Here is a 9,353-nt window from a genome sequence, read left to right as displayed (position 1 = left end):
ACAGTACCAAGCGACCCGGGAGGGCAAGATGTACAAAGAATCAAGGTGTGACATCACAGGAAAACAGTGATTTGTTGGTCAGTATTTATCTCTTTTTCTGGACATAAATTTAATTTATGAGCTTTTTTAAGGATTAAAAACTAAACATTCAAAACTTGAAAACATAATTAATTCAATACAATATATTCGAGATGGCAGTGGAGGCGATGTGTTACTGCTACTACATGTGGGAGCTGGTGGGCATCAGTGTGGTCCACGGCGACCACATCCGCACCGAGTATCTGCAGCTCGAGGAACTTCGGCTCCGTGTTGATGAGCTGGAATCCGAGCTTCAAACACTGCGACACGTCAGGGAGGGGGAGAGTTACCTGGACGCCATGTTCCAGGGGGTAGTCACACCCCTTAGGTTAAATAATTCAAATTTTCTCCATGGTCAGGGACAGGAGGGTGTGACTACGAGCGAGGCAGGTATTGAGGCTCAGGAGGTAGTGATGGAGGAACCTCAGCCCTTGCTCTTGTCCAACAGGTTCGAGGCTCTTACTCGCGATGTGGACGGGAGCAGGGACTACAGGGAGGATGATCAAACTGACTATAGCACCGTGGTACAGGGGGCCATTCAAGTGGGGGGAGTATAGTTTGGGGGATAGATACTGTTCCCTGCAGCCGAGAGCGTGAGTCCCGAAGGCTGTGTTGCCTGCCTGGTGCCAGGGTTAAGGACATCTCCTCAGGGATGGAGAGGAACTTTGAGTGTGAGGGGGTGGATCCAGTTGTCATGGTCCACGTGAGTACCAACGACATAGGTAGGACAAAGGAAGAGGTCTTGCTGAGAGAGTATGAGCAGCTAGGGGTCAAATTAAAAAGCAGAACCACAAAGGTAATAATCTCTGGATTACTACCCGAGCCACGAGCAAATTTCCATCGGGTAAATCGGATCAGAGAGTTGAACACGTGGCTCAAAGACTGGTATGGGAGAAATGGGTTTCAATTCATGGGGCACTGGCACCAGTACTGGGGTATGAGGGAGCTGTTCCGTTGGGACGGGCTTCACTTGAACCTTGCTGGGACTAGTGTCCTGGCGAATCAAACAATTAGGACTGTCGAGAGAGCTTTGAACTAAATAGTGGGGGGCAGGGATCCGGTGAGCAGAAATTTAAAAAGAGAAAGGGGAAGGCAAGAGTGCAGGGTAGCACTGGGGGAAATGATAACTAGAGTGAGACAGGAAGAGACAGTGCATATAAACATAAGACAAAATTAAAAGCTCTGTATCTGAACACACGCAGCATTCGTAACAAGATAGATGAGTTGACGGCACAAATAGAAATAAATGGGTATGATCTGATTGCCATTACAGAGACGTGGTTGCAAGGTGACCAAGGATGGGAACTGAATATTCAGGAGTATTTGCCATTTTGTAAGGATAGGCTGAAAGGAAAAGGAGGTGGGGTAGCTCTGTTAATAAGGGATGGGATCAGTGCAGTAGTGAGAAACGATATTGGCTCAGAAGATCAAGATGTAGAATCAGTTTGGGTGGAGATAAGAAATAATTAGGGTAGGAAGTCACTAGTGGGAGTGGTCTATAGGCCTGCAAACAGTAGCTACGCTGTTGGACGGAGTATAAATCAAGAAATAATGGAGGCTTGTTAGAAAGGTACGGCAATAATCATGGGCGATTTTAATCGTCATTTGATTGGACAAATCAAATTGGCAAAGGTAGCCTTGAGGAAGAGTTCATAGAGTGTATCCGGGATGGTTTCTTGGAACAATACGTTGTGGAACCAACCAGGGAGCAAACTATTTTAGATCTAGCAATGTGTAAATAGTCTGGATTAATTAATGATCTCGTAGTGAAGGATCCTCTTGGGAAGAGTGATCATAACATGGTTGAATTTCAAATTCAGTTTGAAGGTGAGAAAGCTAGGTCTCAAACTAGTGTTCTGAACTTAAATAAAGGCAATTACAAAGATATGAAGACAGAGCTAGTTCAAGTGGACTGGGAAAATATATTAAAGGGTAAGATGGTAGATGAGCAGTGGCAAACATTTAAGGAGATATTTCATAATTCTCAGCAAAGATATATTTCAGTGAGAAAGAAAGACTCTAAGGGAAGGATGAACCATCAGTGGCTAACTAACGAAGTAAAGGATGGTATCTAATTGAAAACAAAGGCATACAACGTTGTGAAGAATAGTGGTAGGCCAGAGGATTGGGAAATTTTTAGAAACCAGCAAAGGACAACGAAAAAAATGATATGGAGAGAAGATGGATTATGAGAGTAAAGTAGCAAGAAATATAAAAATAGACAGTAAGAGCTTCTGCAGGTATATAAAAAGGAAGAGAGTAGCTAAAGTAAACGTTGGTCCCTTAGAGCATGAGACTGGGGAATTAATAATGGGAAACAAGGAAATGGCAGAGACTTTGAACAAATATTTTGTATCAGTCTTCACGGTAAGAAACACTAAAAGCATCCCAATAATTGAGGAGCTATTGCGGGGTGGAGGGGGGGGGGGACTTAAAATAATCACTATCACTAGCGATAAAGTACTCGGCAAACTGATGTAACTAAAGGTGGACAAGTTCCCTGGATCTGATGGCCTGCATCCTCGGGTCTTAATAGAAGTGGCTGCAGAGATAGTGGATGCGTTAGTTGTAATATACCAAAATTCCCTGGAGAGGTCCCAGGGGACTGGAAACCTGCAAATGTAACGCCCCTATTTTAAGAAAGGAGGGAGACAGAAAGCAGGAAGCTATAGAGCAGTTAGCCGAACATCTGTGGTTGGGAATATGCTGGAGTCCATTATTAAGGAAGCAGTAGCAGGTCATTTGGAAAAGCATAGTTCAATCAAGCAGAGTCAGCATGGTTTTATGAAAGGGAAATCATGTTTGACAAACTTGCTGGAGTTATTTGAGGAGTAACGAGCAGGGTGGATAAAGGGGAACCAGTGGATGTGGTGTATTTTGATTTCCAGAAGGCATTCGATAAAGTGCCACATAAAAGGTTACTGTACAAGGCACTGAAGGTATTGAGGCACTGAAGTATGGCGGAGAGGTGCTGTTGGCACGAATACACTACCTCATCTCTCTCATCTGGAGGGAGGAGAGTATGCCGGGTGATCTTGGAGATGCAGTGATTGTGACCATCTTTAAAAAAGGGGACAAGTCCGACTGCAGCAACTACAGAGGAATCTCCCTGCTATCAGCCACTGGGAAAGTCATCGCTAGAGTCCTCCTCAATCGTCTTCTCCCCATGGCTGACGAGCCCCTCCCAGAGTCGCAGTGCGGATTTCGGCCCCTACGGGGCACAACGGACATGATTTGTGCAGCGCGACAGCTGCAGGAAAAATGCAGGGAACAGCGCCAGCCCTTATACATGGCCTTCTTCGACCTTACAAAGGCCTTTGACACTGTCAACCGCGAGGGTTTATGGAGCGTCCTCCTCCGTTTCGGATGCCCCAAAAGTACGTGAACATACTCCGCCTGCTCCATGACGACATGCAGGCCGTAATCCTTACCAACGGATCCATCACAGACCCAATTCATGTCCGGACCAGGGTCAACAGGGCTGCGTCATCGCCCCAACCCTCTTCTCAATCTTTCTCGCTGCCATGCTCCACCTCACAGTTGACAAGCTCCCCGCTGGAGTGGAGCTAAACTACAGAACCAGTGGGAAGCTGTTCAACCTTCGCCATCTCCAGGCCAGGTGCAAGACCACTCCAACCTCTGTCGTCGATCTACAGTACGCAGACGACGCCTGCGTCTGTGCACAGAGGCAGAACTCCAGGATATAGTCGACGTATTTACTGAGGCGTATGAAAGCATGGGCCTTACACTAAACATTAATAAGACAAAGGTCCTATACCAGCCTGTCCTCACACACAGCACTGCCCCCCAGTCATCAAGATCCACGGTGTGGCCCTGGACAACGTGGACCACTTCCCCTATCTCGGGAGCCTCCTATCAACAAGAGCAGGCATTGATGATGCCTCCAGTGCGCCTGTGCAGCCTTCGGCCATCTGAGGAAAAGAGTGTTTGAAGATCAGTCCCTCAAAACTGTCACCAAGCTCATAGTCTACAGGGCCATAGTAATACCCGCCCTCCTGTATGACTCAGAGACATGGACCATGTATAGTAGACAGTTCAAGTTGCTGGAGAAATACCACCAGCGAAGTCTCCACAAGATCCTGCAAATCCCCTGGGAGGACAGGTGCACAAACATTAGCGTCCTCGTCCAGGCCAACATCCCCAGCATTGAAGCACTGACCACACTTGATCAGCTCCGCTGGGCAGGCCACATTGTTCGCATGCCAGACACGAGACTCCCAAAGCAAGCGCTCTACTCGGAACTCGTCCACAGCAGACGTGCCAAAGGTGGGCAGAGGATGTAACTAGTTGGGTGGATAAGGGAGAACCAGTGGATGTGGTGTATTTGGACTTTCAAAAGGCTTTTGACAAGGTCCCGCACAAGAGATTGGTGTGCAAAATCAAAGCACATGGTATTGGGGGTAATGTACTGACGGGATAGAGAACTGGTTGGCAGACAGGAAGCAGAGAGTTGGGATAAACAGGTCCTTTTCAGAATGGCAGGCAGTGACTCGTGGAGTGCCGCAGGGCTCAGTGCTGGGACCCCAGCTCTTTACAATATACATTAACGATTTAGATGAAGGAATTGAGTGTAATATCTCCAAGTTTGCAGATGACACTAAACTGGGTGGCAATGTGAGCTGTGAGGAGGAAGTTAAGAGGCTGCAGGGTGAATTGGACAGGTTAGGTGAGTGGGCCAATGCATGGCAGATGCAGTATAATGTGGATAAATGTGAGGTTATCCATTTTGCGGGCAAAAACACGAAGGCAGAATATTATCTGAATGGCGGCAGATTAGGAAATGGGGAGGTGCAACGAGACCTGGGTGTCATGGTTCATCGGTCATTGAAAGTTGGCATGCAGGTACAGCAGGCGGTGAAGGCGGCAAATGGTATGTTGGCCTTCATAGCTAGGGGATTTGAGTATAGGAGCAGGGAGGTCTTACTGCAGTTTTACAGGGCCTTAGTGAGGCCTCACTGGAATATTGTGTTCAGTTTTGGTCTCCTAATCTGAGGAAGGACGTTCTTGCTATTGAGGGAGTGCAGCGAAGGTTCACCAGACTAATTTCCGGGATGGCTGGACTGACATATGAGGAGAGACTGGATCAACTGGGCCTTTAATCACTGGAGTTTAGAAGGATGAGAGGGGATCTCATAGAAATGCATAAGGACTGGACAGGTTAGATGCGGGAATAATGTTCCCGATGTTGGGGAAGTCCAGAACCAGGGGACATAGTCTTAGGGGTAGGCCATTTAGGACTGAGATGGGGAGAAACTTCTTTACTCAGAGAATGGTTAACCTGTGGAATTCCCTGCCGCAGAGAGTTGTTGATGCCAGTTCATTGATATGGTCCTTATGGCTAAAGAGATCAAGGGGTATGGAGAGAAAGCAGGAAAGGGGTACTGAGGGAATGATCAGCCATGATCTTATTGAATGGCGGTGCAGGCTCGCAGGGCCGAATGGCCTGCTCCTGCGCCTATTTTCTATGTTACAAGGACACCCTCAAAGCCTCCCTGATAAAGTGCGACATTCCCACTGACACCTGGGAGTCCTTGGCCATAGACTGGCCTAAGTGGAAGAAGTGCATTCTGGAGGATGCTGAGGTCCTCGAGTTTCATCGTTGAGAGCATGCAGAAATCAAGCGCAGGCAGCGGAAGGAGAGTGCGGCAAACCAGTCCCACCTACCATTTTCTTCAACGACTATCTGTCCCACCTGTGACAGAGACTGTGGTTCTTGTATTGGACTGTACAGCCACCTAAGGACTCATGCTAAGAGTGGAAGCAAGTCTTCCTCGATCCCGAAGGACTGCTTATGATGATGATGACTGCACAAGATAAGAGCTCACGAGGTTGGGGGTAATATATTAGTGTGTATAGAGGATTGGCTAACTAACAGATAACAGGGAGTCGGGATAAATGGGTTATTTTCAGATTAACAAACTGTAACAATTGGGATGCCACAGGGATCAGTGCTGGGGCCTCAACTATTTAAAATTTTTATTAATGACTTAGATGAAAGGACCGAGTGTAATGTAGCCAAATTTGCTGATGATACAAAGATAGATGGGAAAGCAAGTTGTGAGGAGGACACAAATAGCCTACCAATATTTTGTACATTAAGTGATTGGGCAAAAATTTGGATGCTGGAGTATTATGTGGGAAAATGTGAGGTTATCCACTTTGGAAGGAAAAATAAAAAATCAAATTATGATTTAAATGGAGAGAGATTACAAAGTGCTGCAGTACAGAGGGACCTGGGGGTCCTTGTACATGAAACACAAAAAGTTAGCATGCAGGTACAGCAAGTAATCAGGAAGGCAAATGGAATGTTGACCTTTATTGCAAGGGGGATAGAGTATAAAAGCAGGGAAGTCCTGCTACAATGGTACAGGGTATTGGTGAGACCACACCGAGAGTACTGTGTACAGTTTTGGTCTCCTTGTTTAAGGAAGGTTATACTTTCATTGGGGGCTGTACAGAGAATGTTCACCAGGTTGATTCCTGAGCTGAAGGGGTTGTCATTTGAAGAAAGGTTGAGCAGGTTGGGCTATACTCATTGGAGTTTAGAAGACTGAGAGGTGATCTTATTGAAACGTATAAGATTCTGAGGGGACTCGACAGGGTAAATGCAGAGAGCATGTTTCCCCTCGTGGGGGAATCCAGAACTAGGGGTATAGTCTCAGAATAAGGGATCGCCCATTTTAAACGGAAATAAGGAGGAATTTTTTCTCTCAGAGGAACTCTCTACCCCAGAGAGCTGTGGAGGCTGGATCATTGAATATATTTAAGGTGGAGATAGACAGATTTTTGAGCGATAAGGGAGTCAAGGGTTATGGGGAGCGGGCAGGGAAGTGGAGCTGAGTCCATGATCAGATCAGCCATGATCTTATTGAATGGCAGAGCAGGCTCGAGGGGTCAAATGGCCTACTCCTGCTCCTATTTCTTATGTTGTCATATGACATTACATCAGGATGAGGGTGAGTGTCAGTGAAGAATGGATAGATTGGGATGTGAGGAAGAGCAGAGAATGAGAATCATGGGTGGGTGGTGGGTATACAAGGTAAGTGGATGTGAGGAGTGATGTGCTGGACTAGGCTTGTGAATGTGCAACTGTACTCACCTTTCCTGATCTCGTCAGGTCATTGAAGTATTTCCTGCACTGCGTGGAATCCAGGAGTGTGACACAATACTGCTGCTGCTGACCTCTTGGGCCAACTCCAGCCAGGCCCTCTCGTTGTCGGCAGCGAGTTTCTTCTCCCATCGCTGGGGAAGGGTATCTCTCCGACTACTCACTGACCCCAGCAGCACATCAGGCCAGGCGTCACTGAACCACGGACGCAACCTTTGCCCACCGGAAATCCATTCTCAGCATTCCTCGTCCCTTCTTCCCAACTTCAACTCTGAAAAATGTAATTTATCTCTGGGAGGGGAGGCAGGCGCGGGGCAACCTGGCCTCCTAGAGGTGCACCCTGGGCTGTGGAGTGGGGGGGGGGGAAAGGGGAGATGCCCTGGGCTGGGGGTGGGGGGAACATACCCTGGGCTGTGGGGGAGGGGGGCGGGGGAGAGGCGCCCTGGGTTGTGGGTGGGGGGAGAGGAGCAGAGACCCCCTGGGCTGTGAGGGGGGGGGGGGCCTAGCCTGTGGAGTGGGGGGAAGGGAGTGGAGACACCCTGGGCTGTGGATCCCACCATGCTCACTGACACATTATAATCTCTGCAAAGACAATGACTTGGCCAAACACTCTTGCTCCCGTGTGCCCTCCCACCCTCCCAAGGTAGCATGGTCACTCCCCCGCCCCCGCCATTGCATCCAATGGACAACAACCCCCCTCACCCACACAGCATGTTGAGATAACATGGTGGTGGGGCATCCAAATGGCTTCAGAAAGGGACAGAACCAGACTATGGCACCGTGACAGACTGAAGGCTTCTCATTTATTTGGACATGAAAGGTATGCAGGACAAAGCAAAGGATTTGTAGCATTCTGATTGTCAAGACCTCACAATACACTTAATAAAGGGTAACCACAGGGTTAAATATACAATATTGGAACAGCGGACTCAAGGGCTGAGTTTCAGTCGAATGTACTGGGGCGCAGCCCAGTGACTGTTATGGTCATCTTGCATTAAAAATTAAACCTTTTATTTAAACATGTTTCATAATATTGGAAAAAAAAAACCAAGACATTTCTTAAAACCTCAATCACATGCCAGTAAGTTAGTCACTGAACTCACTAGATTGACGCAAGTTTCCAAAACTGCATGCACCATACTAGAAGCACACAGTGGCTAATCCTTCGGTGGGGGGGGGTGGGGGGCGGGGGCGGGGGGGGGGAGATTTTGGCAGGAAAAGTGGGGAAGATGAAGATTAATTATTTACAAATAAAATATTGGCTGTTTTTTTTTACTCAGTTTAAAGCATTTGAGAAATGGCGTCATTGAAAGGTTTGTGATTCTGGGCAAACGAGCCAAAGGTGGGCAGAGGAAACATCACAGGGACACCTTCAAAGCCTCCCTGATAAAGTGCAACATCCCCACCGACACCTGGGAGTCCCTGGCCAAAGACCGCCCCAAGTGGAGGAAGTGCATCCGGGAGCACCTCGAGTCTCGTCGCCGAGAACATGCAAAAATCAAGCACAGGCAGCGAAAAGAGCGTGTGGCAAACCTGTCCCACCCTCCCTTACCCTCAACGCCTATCTGTCCCACCTGTGACAGGGACTGTGGTTTTCGTATTGGACTGTTCAGTCACCTCAGGACTCATGTTAAGAGTGGAAGCAAGTCTTCCTCGATCCCGAGGGACTGCCTATGATGATGATAATGACGATGATGTGATTCCGTGCGACTTGTCATCGCTCAGCAGCGTTGCATTCTGGTCAACATGCTGCAGAACCAGTCCCCAAGGAACCGTCTGGTCCCAATGCAGTCCCGCACACCAACTCACGGACAGCAGACGGCTGCAGCTTTTGTGGAAATCCAGAACAGTATTTCTGCAACTTCAGGTGGGGTTTTCTTTTGGCTTGGACTTTCAGAGGGAGCAAAGCACTTTCAAAATATTGAGGGGCCTGGACATAGTGGATAGTAAAGGCCTATTTCCATTGGTGGAAGGGTCTATTATGAGGGGGCATAATATTAAGATGGTTGGTGGAAGGTCTAGAGGGGATTTAAGGGGGGGCTTCTTTACGCAGAGAGTTGTGGGGATCTGGAACTCGCTGGAAGAGTGGTGGAAGCAGAAACCCTCACTACTTTTAAGAGATGGTTGGATGGGCATTTAAAGTGCG

This window comes from Pristiophorus japonicus, chromosome 8, assembly GCF_044704955.1.
Source record: "Pristiophorus japonicus isolate sPriJap1 chromosome 8, sPriJap1.hap1, whole genome shotgun sequence".
NCBI classification, from domain to species: Eukaryota; Metazoa; Chordata; class Chondrichthyes; family Pristiophoridae; genus Pristiophorus; species Pristiophorus japonicus.
Note: the sequence above shows the minus strand (reverse complement) of the source record.